The 16503-nt window shown below is 37.5% G+C and overlaps 1 long non-coding RNA gene across 1 annotated transcript in view; it reads right to left on the bottom strand.

Annotated features, from left to right (window-relative positions):
- The window catches only part of LOC136835505 (uncharacterized), a 224523-nt gene that overhangs the window by 167604 nt on the left and 40416 nt on the right, over nucleotides 1-16503 (bottom strand). The window lies entirely within an intron of this gene.

Below are 16503 nucleotides of genomic sequence, written 5' to 3'. Positions count from 1 at the left end.
GGCTGCAAATTGGTAAGTTGATCATCCACCCTCCAATCATCAGACATAGCAAATTGCAGCCCTCTAGCCTCAGTAGTTTTTATTTTATTTAATGTTAAATTTAGCCATAATCGTGCTTCTGGCAACGATATAGGGCAGGCCACCACCTGGCGGTAGTTAAAGTTTCATGGGCCGCGGCTCATACAGCATTATACCAGGACCACCGAATGATAGATCTATTTTCGGTGGCCTTGATTATAAGCCGTACAGAAAACTCGACTGCGCCGAAGAAACCTCGGCGCACTTTTAAATTGTCTGTTATTACAGAGCCAACTCATTGCTCTTAACTAGCCCAGACCTGAAGGAAACACGGAAAAGATGAGGCCTTGACGAACAGGTCTCTGGAAAGAAAAGATTTAAGGAAAACTAGGGCTAAGAATGCTAAAGCGTTGCAGAAGTGGGGGAAAACAAAAGCATAGAAAAATGAGAATTAGTGGTCTAGCGGGTGTTTTGCGTCCGCCCAAGAGAAATTTTAATGCATAAATTCATTAACCTTGCTAGTATACCAGAAAAATGTACAGAGCTGGCATGAATATTACTAAATTAAATCGAGGACTAGGAAAAAACACAGTTGAAAAACTGTTATAAATAAGGATGAATACGAAGTTGCCTGTAAATAAATATCTACTGTAACTGTTTCGATAATCAGCCACCGTACTTTAAGTTTCGAGAATCCTTCGGCAAAACTAGCTGGGGTGACATCAAAGCACAGTTAGGAATTCGTAGAGGCTTATCTTGATACGTATAACATTCTCTCTCTCTCTCTCTCTCTCTCTCTCTCTCTCTCTCTCTCTCTCTCTCTCTCTCTCGCTGCCATTTTACTGGCTATTTTCCTCTGTGCCTGTACAGGTATGTATTTTGGTATGGAATCGATATAGCCATAAACGATTGATAAATACGTTTATTCTATAAATAAGAGTTTGAAAACAGAGAAATGTCAGATTATCACTCTCCCCTGCAGGAATTATCAGAAATAGCAAGTAAAAAATGCGCCGAAGAACAATCGAGTTTTCTGTACAGCCGCTAAAGCGTATAATCAAGGCCATCGAAAGTAGATCTATCTTTCGGTGGTCTTGGTATAATGCTGTATGAGCCGCAACCCATGAAATTTTAACCACGGCCTTGTGGTGGCATGTCCCATATCGTTGCCAGAAGCACGATTATGGCTAACTTTAACCTTAAATAAAATAAAAAATACTGAGGCTAGAAGGCTGCAATTTGGTATGCTTGATGATAGGGGCGTGGATGATCAACATACCAATTTGCAGCCCTCTAGCCTCTGTAGTTTTTACGATCTGAGGGCGGACAGAAAAAAGTGCAGACAGCAAAAAGTGCGGACAGAAAAAGTGCGGGCAGAAAAAAAGGGCACGGAATAAAGTCCGGACGGACAGACAAAGCCGGCACAATAGTTTTCTCTTACAGAAAACTAAAAATGACTGACTATACATTCTATGTAAACCATCACGCTCATCGAATAAAAACACTTGCATTTTTATCTATTTCGATTAAATCTGACCTTTCTCTTTGAAGAGCTTTCGCTCCGCGAGTGGCGTGTTTACGGAAAACACGTAAGAATTATATTTATATTCCGGGAGACGGTGTGCAGGGATTAAAGGGCAGTCTTTAAGCCAAGTCATGAGACAGATCAGTAATTAAAGGAATCCCTTAAGCTCCCTAGGGGAGTGAGGGAGGCTTTCGCTAATCCCTTCGATCGAGTATCTCCTTTGCCCCATTTTTTTATGTGGGGATTTTTTTTTTTTTTAAGTTGATCCATGTGGTCTGATTTTCACGTTGCTTCTTGATCACGTTATTGCTTTTAGAATGGCTCTTGAATGTTTCCTGTTCATGTTATGATGTCGGTTATTAATGTGTAATGAAAATACAAAACTGTAGTATTACTTTTGGGAATAATTTACTAATATTTCCAGTTTGTGATACGGTTTTCATTCTGGACTTGCAAATTCAACAACATAAATTCACTGCTCGTATAACTGCGTTCTTCGTGTATATTCAAAGGCTTTCGGGAAGCCCACCAATGTGATTAAAGAAAGTCATATTAATTTTTAAAGTCATGTTAATTTTTACACAGGATTTTTTTTTTTACATGAACCATTCCTTTTGCTTTTTTTATGCAAAAGTGGATTACGCGTCTACTTATTGCCTTGAAAATTGATGTGTCGGGGTTCTATACGAATGTTGTTGTTGGATTCTGATGAAAAAAAATTATATTTAATGACGTCATTATTAATCTTAGTTAGTCGAAAGCAGGATAAAATCATTTTGCGTTACAATAATTAACTTTCGACGTAGATAAAAAACGAAATAACAGTGAGCAAAGTCATCTACAGAAAACAAGTAAAAAATGCGCCGAAGATTCTTCGGCTCAGTCGAGTTTTCTGTCCATCGCATAACCAAGGCCACAGAAAATAGATCTATCTTTCGGTGGTCTAGGTATAATGCTGTATGAGCCGCGGCTCATGAAACTTTAATCACGGCCTGGTAGTGGCTTATCCTATATCGTTGCCAGATGCACGATTATGGCTATCTTTAACCTTAAATAAAATACAAATTACTGATGCTAGAGGGCTACAATTTGGTATGTTTGATGACTGGAGGGTGGATGATCAACATACCAATTTGGAGTCCTCTAGCCTCAGTAGTTTATAAGATCTGAGGGCGGACAGAAAAAGTGCGGACAGAAAAGGTGCAGACAGAATAAAGTACGGACGGACAGACAAAGCCGGCACAATAGTTTTCTTTTACAGAAAACTAAAACCAGAGTGACATGCAAAAAGGCAAAACGACAAGCCTAAAAATGTGAAAAAAGTGTACAAATAAATGATCTTCCCTTAATTGCCACGCGCTGTTAACAAGAAGGTTAGATTTAACGACACCTTCATGGCATTCATAATAAATAAGTAAAGAGGCTTAATAACTTTACGAGCTGGGATTCTGGAATATGTACAGAACACAATTAGTCGGAGGTCAATCACGTGTACGACCGGGGGGAGGGGGGGGGGACGACGACCCGTGGGTTACCTTAGCATAGAAACTCGAATGGTTAGATAAAAAAAGACACCTTATTACTCTTAGCATTCTCAGTGTTTTACGCCAAAGTTTTAAAAACATCGATATAATGTGCATATATATATATAAATAAATAAATATTTGTGTGTATATATATATATATATACATACATATATACATATCAATCTACATGTAAATATAAATAAATTATATATATATATATATATATATATATATATATATATATATATATATATATATATATATATATATATATATATATATATATATATATATATATATATATATATATATATTATATACATATATATATATATATATATATATATATATATATATATATATATATATATATATATATAAACAGTATATATATACATAATAATATACATGTACATACAAATAAATATATATATATATATATATATATATATATATATATATATATATATATATATATATATATATATATATATATAATATTCTCTATATTGACACGGTATAAATGACAAACTTTGCAGGCCTCCGTGCAATGAATTGATTAATATCGAACAGAAACAAATCGATAAATCGATTTGATTGATCAAAAAACCTCCTAATTTTACATAACAGATAAGACGAGAGAATTCGTTCGTTCGTTCCTTTCGCTCGGTCGTTCGTTCGTTCTTTCGTTCGTTCGAGAGAGAGAGATAGGAAGCAATTAAGCAGACATCCACGAATGCCCCGCGAAAGTATAACAACAGTTAAACCCGGACGCAAGCCGTAAACAAACAGTAGGAAGTCGGCAGGGGGGCGCTGCCCCCTTCGGTACATTTGAACGCCATTCGCCACAACTTGCAAGCCAGAAGGAGGGAGGAAGACCCAAAAGCAGCAGCAGCAGCAGCAGCAGCAGCAGCAGCAACTTACTCATTATGAAGAGGCGATGAATAAATGAAAGGTCCCAGCGGAGGGAGACTTGGCTTACGGCGCACATCTGGGAATGGAGCCCGCTTACTAATTAAGCCAAAACCTTCCTTGTTAGTCTCTAATGCCAGAGCTTAAGCTCATGTCTTTCAGGTGCCCCAATTTATCATACTAATAAATTCTCAGCGTTTCAAGAGTCGGGGCAGAGGCAGAGAGAGAGAGAGAGAGAGAGAGAGAGAGAGAGAGAGAGAGAGAGAGAGAGACTGGGTTTCTGTTTCTAATAAATTCTCAGCGTTTCAAGAGTCGGGGGCAGAGAGAGAGAGAGAGAGAGAGAGAGAGAGAGAGAGAGAGAGAGAGAGAGATTGGGCTTGTTTCTAATAAATTCTCAGCGTTTCAAGAGTCAGGGCAGAGAGTCTCAGAGGCAGAGAATTCTCAGCGTTTCAAGAGAGAGAGAGAGAGAGAGAGAGAGAGAGAGAGAGAATTCTCAGCGTTTCAAGAGTCAGGGCAGAGAGAGAGAGAGAGAGAGGGTGGGTATCTCATACTAATAAATTCTCAGCGTCTCAAGAGTCCGGGGCAGAGAGAGAGAGAGAGAGAGAGAGAGAATTGGGTATCTCCTTACTAATAAAATTCTCAGCGTTTCTAAGTCAGGAGCAGAGGCAGAGAGAGAGAGAGAGAGAGAGAGAGAGAGAGAGAGAGAAAGAGAGAGAGATTTGGTTTCTGTTTCTAACAATTCTCAGCGTTTTTCAGAAGTCGGGGCAGTTTAGTGTCGATTGAACTGGTTCATAAATATTGTCGGTTACGACCTTAAACTAAGTCATTGAACTGGTTTATAAATAATGACATTTACGACCTAAAACTAAGTCGACTGAACTGGTTTATAAATATTGCCCAGTTACGACCTAAAACAAAGTCGACTGAACTGGTTTATAAATATTGACATTTACGACCTAAAACTATGTCGACTGAACTGGTTTATAAATATTGACATTTACGACCTAAAACTAGGTCGACTGAACTGGTTTATAAATATTGACATTTACGACCTAAAACTAAGTCGACTGAACTGGTTTATAAACACTGTCAGTTATGATCTTAAACTAAGTCGACTCAATTGTTTTCTAATGTCTCCAGCATCCCTATAACAAAGATAACCACAGAGTATAAGGGACCTTCTCACCATCTTTATGTGACACTAGAAATTATGTGTTCTCAGAACGTCGGCAATGATTTCACTGCATATTCTTTCTCTACAAATAAATGACACCTGCTGTTGAATTGTTTTTCGTCCCAAAGAAGCTAGTGAAGAGCGTGTTTTAATGATGGTACCTGACGACTAACGTGGAAAGCGAAACAGGTACACACTGCCATGTGACTGATTTAACAAAAGATTAAAAAAAAAAAAAAACTAGCTCCTGTATCGTTTTTTGTGTACGTATTTCTACCCACTTTATTTCTATGATTATACGTATACATATTCTGTCAATGCTTTTATTCCTGAGTTATGATTATTCTCACACAACGATCGACTTAAGAACTTTCTCTAATATAAGAGACGACATCAAGGCTAAATGAATAAAGAATGCGACGAGACCTTTCAAACTCTACCGAGTAAAGCAGAGAAACTCGAGATGTAGAAAATTACTTGCCATTTTTCAGCTCTGCTGGCTACGTACGTCGAAACGATTTAAAAATGATATCATGAAGCGCCATCAAAGCTGTAAGAATAGATGAGAAACAACTAGTTAAGAATTCCATAAATTCTATCTGCAATATCTAAGTCTCGTTTTAGAAATGAATACGCTGTGGGATAGATAAATCTTAAAAGTTAAGGATATAAATAAAATTATTTTATGTTTTCTAAGATCTCGTTTTAGAAATAAATACATTATTATTATTATTATTATTATTATTATTATTATTATTGCTAAGAAATGCAAATCTCGTGAAAAACAATCTGTGTAATAAAATCCACAATTATATAAATAAATGTATTACTATGTAAAATAAACAAAGACTTTCAACACCTGACGGTGTTCCTCATTAGTGTTAATTATTATTATTATTATTATTATTATTATTATTATTATTTGTGTGTGTGTGTGTATTATTATTCAGAATATGAAACCTATTCACATGGAACAAAGCCCACCACATGGGCCACTGACAATTCAAGCTTCAAAAATATGGTGTTTATTATTAAAGAAGTAAGATGAGAGTAAAAGGAAATACAAAAGAAGAGAGATCACACTTATTAAAAAAGAAAAAATAAATAAATAAAAAATAGATAAAAATGTATTAAAATGGAAGGAGAATAGTGTTAGGGTAGTAATGCATTGCATCTTCGCTTGGACCTTCGGAGTTCCAATTGCACACCAGCCTCTGGGAGGCTGTTCCACAGTCTAACAGTGTGGGGAATAAAGGACCTCTGGAACTGAGAAGTTCGGCAGCGAGGCACATTAACCGCATACTGGTGCTGCTGTTCAGCAAATCTAGTTGCTCTCTCTCGGCAGATAAAGGGGATCGGGGATCAATTGTGAATGTTGGACACATAAAACTTAAAAGTTAAGGATATACATAAAATAACTTTCGCAATTTCCAAGTTCTCCTTTCAGAAACACAATGAGTGATAGATAAAACTTAATGATAAAAATCAACTTATCTCTAAAAACACGTCCTTAAGGTACAGTCTTCTCAATAAATTCCCCATAAAGTGGAAGATCTCCACTGAATTACTATACATAACAGAACACGTGCCCACTGCGCTCTCTACAGAAGACGAGAGAAAGATCCACAAGTGGGTTTCCCCATGTAGAGGAGAACACTCTTTCCTTGAGACACTCGTCCCTTGTCTTAATATTTGGTCAAGATCGGGTATCAGGATGATTTTCAAGGAAAAGGGGTTCCCTGAGCTTTAGTACGGCTGCTAATGGCTCGTGACTGACCTTTTACGTGAATGAAGAGAGAGAGAGAGAGAGAGAGAGAGAGAGAGAGAGAGAAATAATGATAGTTTACGCGGTAGAAAATAAAATATACAGGAAAGGCAAAAAGAACAAACCTGTGGGGTTCACACTACGCCGGTGAGAGAGAGAGAGAGAGAGAGAGAGAGAGAGAGAGAGAGAGAGAGAGAGAGAGGGGCAAATAATGATGGTTGACACTGCGGTAAGAAAATAAATGTACAGGACAGGCAAAGAACAGACCTGTAGGGTCCACACTACGCCAGTGAGAGAGAGAGAGAGAGAGAGAGAGAGAGAGAGAGAGAGAGAGAGAGAGGCAGGTAAATAATGATGGTTTTACGCGGTAAGAAAATTAAAATATACAGGACAGGCAAAAGAACAAACCTGTGGGGTTCACACTACGCCGGTGAGAGAGAGAGAGAGAGAGAGAGAGAGAGAGAGAGAGAGAGAGAGAGAGAGAGAGAGAGAGAGTTATAAATAATGAGAGTTATAAAGGTAGAAAAATAAAGATAAGCAGGACAGGCAAAAAGAACAGACTGTGAAGTTACACCACAGACAGAGAGAGAGAGAGAGAGAGAGAGAGAGCCAGGTAAATAATGAAAGCTCTGAGAGGCAAAGAAAATAAAGATATACAGGAGAGGCAAAATAATAAACCTATAGGCACATACCTGGATAGAGAGAATACTGATATTTCTACGCGATGAGAAAATAAAGATAAACAGGACAAGCAAAAGAATAAAATAAAATGAAAAGCGAACTAAACCGTAAGCAAATATAGCGAAATCTACACACTAAGCCGGAGAGAGAGAGAGAGAGAGAGAGAGAGAGAGAGAAATAATCGTGTTACTTCCCTGATTAATATAATTAATAAATTTCGCAACAGCCCTTAGGGTGGTAACGCAACTATTAACCAAAAGGCCCAAGGCTTGCAAATTCAAAGGTCAAGGGTCTTACAAAAAAAAAAAAAAAAAAAAGGCTGAGTCTCTAATTTACAGTCACTTCAGCGCATGCGTCTACGAGCCACTGCACCAAGTCTTTTGAATTAAATGCGTAAACTCCTCCTAGCTCTTTCTATGCATAACAAAAGTGGAATGGAATGGAACATAGAGTTTAGGCCAAAGGCCAAAGGCACTGGGACCTTCGAGGTCATTCAGCGCTGGAAAGGAAATTGAGACTAGGAAGGTAAAACAATTATATGCTTAATGGCTCTCCAGTTAAATCACTGCTGTCATATTCTTCAGTATTTTGTTCACAAAGTACTGAGGGTTTAAGATTTTCCGTTTGTAATTCTGAGCATTTAAGGCACAGAATATAAAATTTACGCCAAAGCCCATGCATGGGACCTACGAGGTCATTCAGTGCTGAAAGGGAAATTGAGAGAAAAAAAAATTTTAACGGTGTAACACGAAGGAAACCTCATTGTTGCAGTATGAAACAATTGTTGGGAAAGGGTGGAAAGTAAGGTGGAGGAAAGAGAATATGAACGAAGCAACAGTAAAAGGAATCAAAGGGGTTGCAGCTAGGGCCAAAGGGACGCTGCAAAGAACCATAATTAGTGCCTACAGTGGACCGCGTGAGGTGCACTGACGGCACTAACCCCTACGGGATGAGCATTTAAGGAACGGTTTATGATCAAAAGATCTTCAAAACATAATTGCAGTGTTTTAAATATACTGTATACTTCATCACAATTCTTTGTGGAAGCCTTACGGAATCATCAAAGTTCAAATAACGTCCTGGAGATAACGTCAATAAAAATAAAACTGATGACCAGTTAATCACTGAGGTATGAATGCAGAAGTTAATTGCGATTTCCAAGGAAACTGCTCGTGCAAGCATTATGACAACTTAACCTAACAATACCAACAACAACAATAATCTCTATTGTTCAGCTTCATGATCAACAAGTTCTTTTTTGTTTTAGATATACCAACACACTATGCACGTCAATAGCAATTGCACGCAATACTAATCAGAGGTTATTTGTGTTCCGAGAAGAAAATCAGTTGCAAATGTACTCGCATACGGTGCTTCTCTGTCAAGTCTAGGTGATGGCAGCGTGAGCTGTATTCCCGGTTGAAAAAGATGAACCATGTTAACATAATTATAGTCTATAAAGTTACTCTTAAGCAGCGCTTTCTCATTACTGGATTCGCTTCAGGCAATAAATTATATATATAAACATTCAGAATCATTTACAGCGCTCAAATTAAAGGACCCACGTTTAAAAATGATTTACAAACCCACCTAAAAAAAAAAGTACACTTCTATTGACAATGTAAGATGCATCGTTGTTAAGCATTCTTAAGGGGAAAAAAATTCCTTTTCTCTCTTTCTCTACATAAGCTCTATCCTCTTCTTCAACACAACGCCATCCCTGTGACACCCCCTTCCCCTCCCCTCCCCTCAACCCCAGTCCCTTACTATGACCCCCACCTCCTTCCCTTCCTCTTCCTCCTCCCCCTCTTCTTCTTCTTCTTCTCGGCGGTAGCCCTGATCCGCCAATCCGCACAGATGGGCTCAAGTGGATCTATCCGATCGAAGCCACAGAAGAGGATAGAGAGAAAACTTGAAATAAATTCAGGAAGCTGAAGGAGCTCGCCGATATATTTACGCAAAGGACTACTCACGACCTCAAACTCCCTGACCCTTCCAACCCCCTCCCTCCCTCCCTCACCCTCCTGCCTCCCGGGGTTACCTAACTCGCCACCTACCCCCTCCCTCTCATCCACAATGTCTTCTATGTAAGTCGTCTCCCAAACCCCTTCCATCTCTCCCCCCGCCCCTCCCTCCCTTCGCAGCTCCTGACTCAAAATGACACGTCACATGATTTTGTTGACTGTGGGATCTCTTGGCTGACCCTAACATGAAACTGACGCCGACACGATTTTTTTTTTTTTTCTGTTTTATACTGTTCTTTTTTCCTTCCTTGTTTGTGACTTACATGAGACAGAAGGCAGGTGAACTCGCATGCCATGAACATAATCAGAGTAAATATCTCCGTTTAAAACTACAAGATAGTGTTCTTGAACAGGTGGAGTCATCAGATATTAAAAGAATGGTTTGTTTCAGCATACAGCAAAAAAAAGTTTACTTATCTCATTATATTTCCAATCACATTTGTTTCATCATTATTATATGATTATTATTGTAAAAGATTATTATTCAGCATATATCAAACGAGGGTTTACTGACGCCATCACATTGCAATAATTGTTTTACTGTTATTCATTATTACTTAAAACAAAAACGCGTTCACGCACACAAGGCTTAAAGAATATAATGACCACAGAATATAGTGACCACAACTAAAAGCTGAGAAAAAGAACAAAATGAAAAGCAAAACAAAACGAGTAACCAACAGAAACCAATAAAAAACATAAATATAACGTCTAGGGAGCAATGGAGAAGTAAATCAAAATAGAGAATCAAAATCAAGAAGGCAACGGAGCAATGCCCACTAGAGTAGCATGACACGCTATTAAAGCTACTATTAAAGCCACGAGCACCAATATCCAGATCACTTTGATGTCATCGTACACCAGTAGAGATTGACTGAAGTTTTCAGATAAGAACAGAGAGAGAGAGAGAGAGAGAGAGAGAGAGAGAGAGAGAGAGAGAGAGAGAAATAACCACAGAAGAGTGTAAAGTCTAGAGCTGGGTCAGTAAGTAAAATCTTACAAAGAGAATCAGTTTCTTCTTGAGCTGAGATATAATTTATTACACTGAAAGCCTGACGAGGCACATTTGTGACAAGTGAAAAATGCGCCGAAGTTTCTTCGGCGCAATCGAGTTGTCTGTACAGCCGCTACAGCGTATAATCGAGGCCACCGAAAATAGATCTATCTTTCGGTGGTTTCGGTATAATGCTGTGTGAGCCGCGACCCATGACCCATGGCTCGGTGGTGGCCTGTCCTACATCGTTGCCAGAAGCACGATTATGTCTAATTTTAACTTTAAATAAAATAAAACTACTGAGGCTAGAGGCTGCAACTTGCTAAGTCTGACGATTGGTGGGTGGAGTGATCAACATATCACTTTGCAGCCCTTCTAGCCTCGCAGTTTTGTGGATCTGAGGCGGACAGAAAAAGTGCAGACAGAATAAAGGACCGACAGACAAAGCCGGCACAATAGTTTTCTTTTACAGAAAACTAAAAAGGAAAAAAGACAAAAACTATGGAAGCTGAGACGAGCGACTATTTGCAAGAAAATTTCGAACCGAGTGTGTGTGGCGCTCATAATAAAATCCTGAACCACTAAGTAAAATTCTAGAAGCTCTAGAGCTCTACCTTCAAGCCCTGAGGCTCTTTAACAGATAAACAAAGTGCGAATGAAATACCACATACTAAAATCGAAGAGAAAATGGCGGACTGCCATCTGAAAAAAAATCAATAATCTTCAGTTTTACTTAATAATAAGAGCTACGATGTTACCCCCGTACTCTTATTTATCCCTTTAAAGAAAGTCATATTAATATATGTGTTTGTGTTTTTGTAAATATTTACGATGTTCTAAATTTAACCTTTGGTAGCTCAAGGCACAAGTTCTACAGCTAATTTGCAGAACAGTGCTAAAAGATAAATATTATGGTACGTATTTTAACATTTTATTTAATTTTTTTTTTTTGGGGGGGGACATGATACTTCAAGCTTAGCCACCACATACTTTTACCGAAAAAAGTCTAAAAATGATATTTCTATAAGCCCTGCGCAAATTCTTTTTTTGTTCTAAGTTTATTCTCTAAAACGTTCGTAAAAAATTAGTTTTTAAACAGTCATTTCTCCGTATCTATATAACTCCGTTTTAAAGAAATTAAAGATTTCTTTTCTTTATGAAATTGTTAACTTCATAAAGCATGTTTGTATCTACTAATAAAATGACAAGCTCCAAGTTACTCTTCCTTATTCCTATTATGTGGTTCCTAAAAAACGATTTCTTCTTCTCTTGCTTCTCCCTCATTTGTACTCCTTTCCTCTTTTTGTGTAATTCCATCTTTCCAAAAATCCGTCGACCCGGTGCGATCCTTTACGTTTCCGGCCACTCATCCCTTATTACCTCAAACCTCCTCCTCCACCACCTCCTCCTCCTCCTCCTCCTCTCCCCCACCCTTCTCCTCCTTCTGCACTTTCCGACTTCATAATCCCTCTTCTGTGCTCTTTAAGAATGGAAAAGAGAGACCGAGCATGAGTGAGACAGAGACAGATAGAAAGAGAGAAAGAGAAAGAGAGAGAGAGAGAGAGAGAGAAAAAAAAAATCCCAGGAATCCTAAGAAGTCTAAACTCTCAAGACTTTCTCTTCCCTTTGATTTGCTTTGGGGCGGGTTTATTCATGACGGAACCCCTTGTGCCTTTGTTGTCAAACAGTGGTAAAAGAGAGAGAGAGAGAGAGAGAGAGAGAGAGAGAGAGAGAGAGAGAGAGAGACTCCAAAACCAGAGATATGATCTTTATCCCTCTACCTTATTCTCCCTTCCTATCGCCTACCCCCTCCTCCCCAGCCTCCTTCCAATGTTAACAATCTTCAATTCCTCTGACCCTTCAAAATACCTGATGCCTCCACGCCCCCACCCCCCTTGAGCCTTTGCATCAAAATCACAAAATCCTGGTCTGTAAGCTTCTCATACATCTGATAACTTACGTGCACAGATGTATGACATGTATCATCTTCCATCAATGGCAAAATACATGTGGTTAAAAATTTGCATACATGACAAGTTATTATGAAAAAAAAAAAAAAAAACATCGAGTTGTTCATTAATCAACACACATGTACGTACATATGGCCTAGAAAGTCTTGTACATCTGATTAACAACTGAAGCATATGTACATTTACGTGAAGACTCGCCATCAACACCTGATCAACAGACAGGTGCATGAGTATGAAATTAATCTCGTTGAAAATGTGATAAAGTTTTTTTCTCTCTCTCTCTCTCTCTCTCTCTCTCTCTCTCTCTCTCTCTCTCTCTCTCTCTCTCTCACACACGTATGCACATTTACATGAAGACTTGTCATCAACACCTGACCAACGGACAAATACATACTTGTGAAAAGAATCGCCTTGAAAATGTGATAAAAGCTCTCTCTCTCTCTCTCTCTCTCTCTCTCTCTCTCTCTCTCTCTCTCTCTCTCTCTCTCTCTCTCTCTCTCAAACATGTGAAGAAATTATTCGCTTCAACAATGATTAACACACGAGCGCACAAGAAGAAATAATTTAAATTTCAGAATTCCGTACAGGCGAAAAATCTTACTCTACTATTACTAATATCACCTGAAGAGGTGAGTTGATTAACATGCGAAAATGCCTGTGCGTTATACTGCAAACACGCAGTGTTATGACAAGAGTGTTTATGACAGATTCTTCTTCTTTTAACGCGCTTGTTTTCCCATTTGTATTGGGCAAGCACGATGCCTTCTTTCGAAGGACTTTGATTTGGCTTCGGGGTAGACCGTAGTCTCGATCGGCTGCCCTGCCTGTCATCGCTTAGACCCCGGTAGCGTATGTACAGTATATGTATAATCACCAGCAACAAATAAATTTTTCATGGTGACTTCGATGAAATGGAAGAGACTGCAAATAGACCTAACCTAACCTTACATTGAGCTCACGCTCTCCGGTACTAATATAATATCCAGTATACTTGCACTTTTATTCTCAATCTAACAAGGAACAACAGAACTTGACACTTACCATTAAGACCAAGAAAATTAAATGCTAAACAGATATAGCGACCGAATGATAGTGTGATTATCTAATGTAAGCTTCAGAAAGTATGCAGTAATGTGCATACCCATACTATACACTAAAGTTATGGACGTGAAATACAAACATCTGCTTTTGTAAGCTTTGCCACCCAGGATATACAAATGAGAGACCTGTCTACCATCAAACAGACTATTTCACAGTAAAGCATCTCTCTATTGACGAACAGGAAAAAATATTATCAGATTATATTTGTAAAAATTAAGATTTTTCCCACTTACGGCTTTCTATTTGATGAGATTAATCCCTGAGTAAATGGCCGAATATCTTACCATAAAATCAGATGCATCATTAACGAAAAATATGTTAAATGTATCAAATAACCGTCTATTTAGAAGATTCTTCGTTTTAATGATTTATTAGCAGAGACGAAATTATTGGTACTGCTCTCGTTATAAAATTTTATTTTTCAGTCTCAAAAATGTTTAACGCTTCCAGAAAATGTCTTCGAAGTCTCAAGCATAAACTCCCAAATTTGTACAGACTTGGAAAAATGGCTTAAAAAGACAAAAAACAAACACAAACAAGTAAAAAATGCCCCGAAGTTTCTTCGGCGCAATCGAGTTTTCTGTATAGCCGCTACAGCATATACTCAAGGCCACCGAAAATAGATCTATCTTTCGGTGGTTTCGGTATAATGCTGAATGAGCCGCGGCACATGAAACTTTAACCACAGCCCGGCGGTGGTGCACTTTGGTACGTTTGATGATTGGAGGTTGGATGATCAACATACCAATTTGCAGGCCTCTAGCCTCAGCAGTTTTTAAGATCTGAGGGCGGGCAGGAAAAGTGTGGACAGAAAAAGTGCGGACGGACAGACAAAGCCGGCACAATAGTTTTCTTTTACAGAAAACTAAAAACAGGAAAAAAAATTCTCAAAAAAAAAGCCAAGCGACCGAGACGACATAAAATTACTCCTCCCTCCCCCTTCCCCTCCCTCCCCTTCCCCCATCCCCCGCAAAAAAACCTACAAAAATCCCAAAGTAAAATTAGGGCTTCTAACAACACAAAGCATAAACTCCGGTAGTTCTATCCAGATCACTTCCTGGCCTAAAAAATTAGGCATATGCGCTGACTGCATAACAATCGAACAAAGCATTTTCTTTTTTCTCTTTTCTCTTTTGGCGAAACGCTTTTCACCCAAAAGGCTTTTTGAAACGGCCGACGTTAAGCAATAGAGGAAGACCTAATCCAAAGTTTAGCGCTTGGAAAAAAATGACAGAATATTTCCCACTGAGGAAAGCTATCATCCTCTTTAGCGCTGTAGTATAATGCATGTATCGCCTTTATTTTCCCCATCTCATTCACTCTCACGAATACGTTCGGATGCTGACATGCACACTATACTTTACATGCATATATATATATATATATATATATATATATATATATATATATATATATATATATATATATATATATATATATATATATACAGTATATATATATATATATATATATATATATATATGTATATGTATATATATATATATATATATATATATATATATATATATATATATATATTATATAAACGCACATATTTCTGACTACATAACTTTTGAAATATTCCCTTAATTCACGATGTACAAGACAAAAATTGTTTTTGCTTCTCCATAAGTTTACGTATAGTACAGAACGTGAATTTAAAATACCACAAGATCATCATCAATTCACGCTTGAAGTTTATACAGAACACGGTGTTTAAAGGTAGTTGCTTTTCATTATACGTAATCAGGTAAGTTACGTGAGAATCATTATCACTACATATCTTGTATTTCTTAATCGTCCTTAACATCACAGCGCTGCTTTGCACGACAATTGTACTAAATGTGCAAATGTACTAAAATCATAACTAACCTAACTATTGACATACAAGGTCATCGGGATACCCTAGCACTCTGCAGCCAACCAATCAACATTCCCAGTCAGAATATTAAATCGTATGAATCTCGAATCACTCGTCGAGATTCTCTCCTTCCAGACGAATCATTTAGAATCCATTTGATGAGGAGAAATGCGTTTTCGGGACTGCGGAACAAGGGCAGTCAAAAAATAATGTGATCAACGACGAGGCTCCGGACAATTTTACGAAGCGTGTTCAACAAACTGAACTTGAACTGAAAAATAATTTTGCAACTCCTAGTACCTTTAAGTCTTTGTGCAATTTAGAAAAAATAAATGTATGTTAACATAAATATATATATTAAATGACTAAATTTCAGATTATGCTTTTATAGCAAGACATGAAATTTTAGTCTATTACCGATATAGCGAGTTCAGCATACACATACAGACGACTTACACACACACACACATTACATATATATATATATATATATATATATATATATATATATATATATACATACATGTATGTATATAAATATATATACATATATATACATATATACACACAATATATGTACATATATATAAATGTATATATGTGTATATATATGTATATATATATATATATATATATATATATATATATATATATATATATATATATATATATATAATCAATCACATAATCAAACATTAAAGCCCCGCTGTAAGAGCATAAACTGAAATGATCATTTAATAGGCCGAGAAATCATGCAACTTCCCCAATACCTATATTCAAGAGCAGCTCACCGCTTCACAGCCAGAAAACTAAAGTATGTTCTCACAAGTAAAAAAAAAATAAATGATTCTAAGCTTGTTATTTCACAGCACTGCTGGGTGGAACACGCTCTCTATTTAATTACCTAAAGTTATCTGACAATTCATAAGGAAATCGTTGACGTTACTGGGC

Source organism: Macrobrachium rosenbergii, chromosome 55, assembly GCF_040412425.1.
Source record: "Macrobrachium rosenbergii isolate ZJJX-2024 chromosome 55, ASM4041242v1, whole genome shotgun sequence".
NCBI lineage: Eukaryota > Metazoa > Arthropoda > Malacostraca > Decapoda > Palaemonidae > Macrobrachium > Macrobrachium rosenbergii.
The sequence above is the reverse complement of the archived record's forward strand: the minus strand, read 5'-3'. Positions and strand labels throughout refer to the sequence as shown.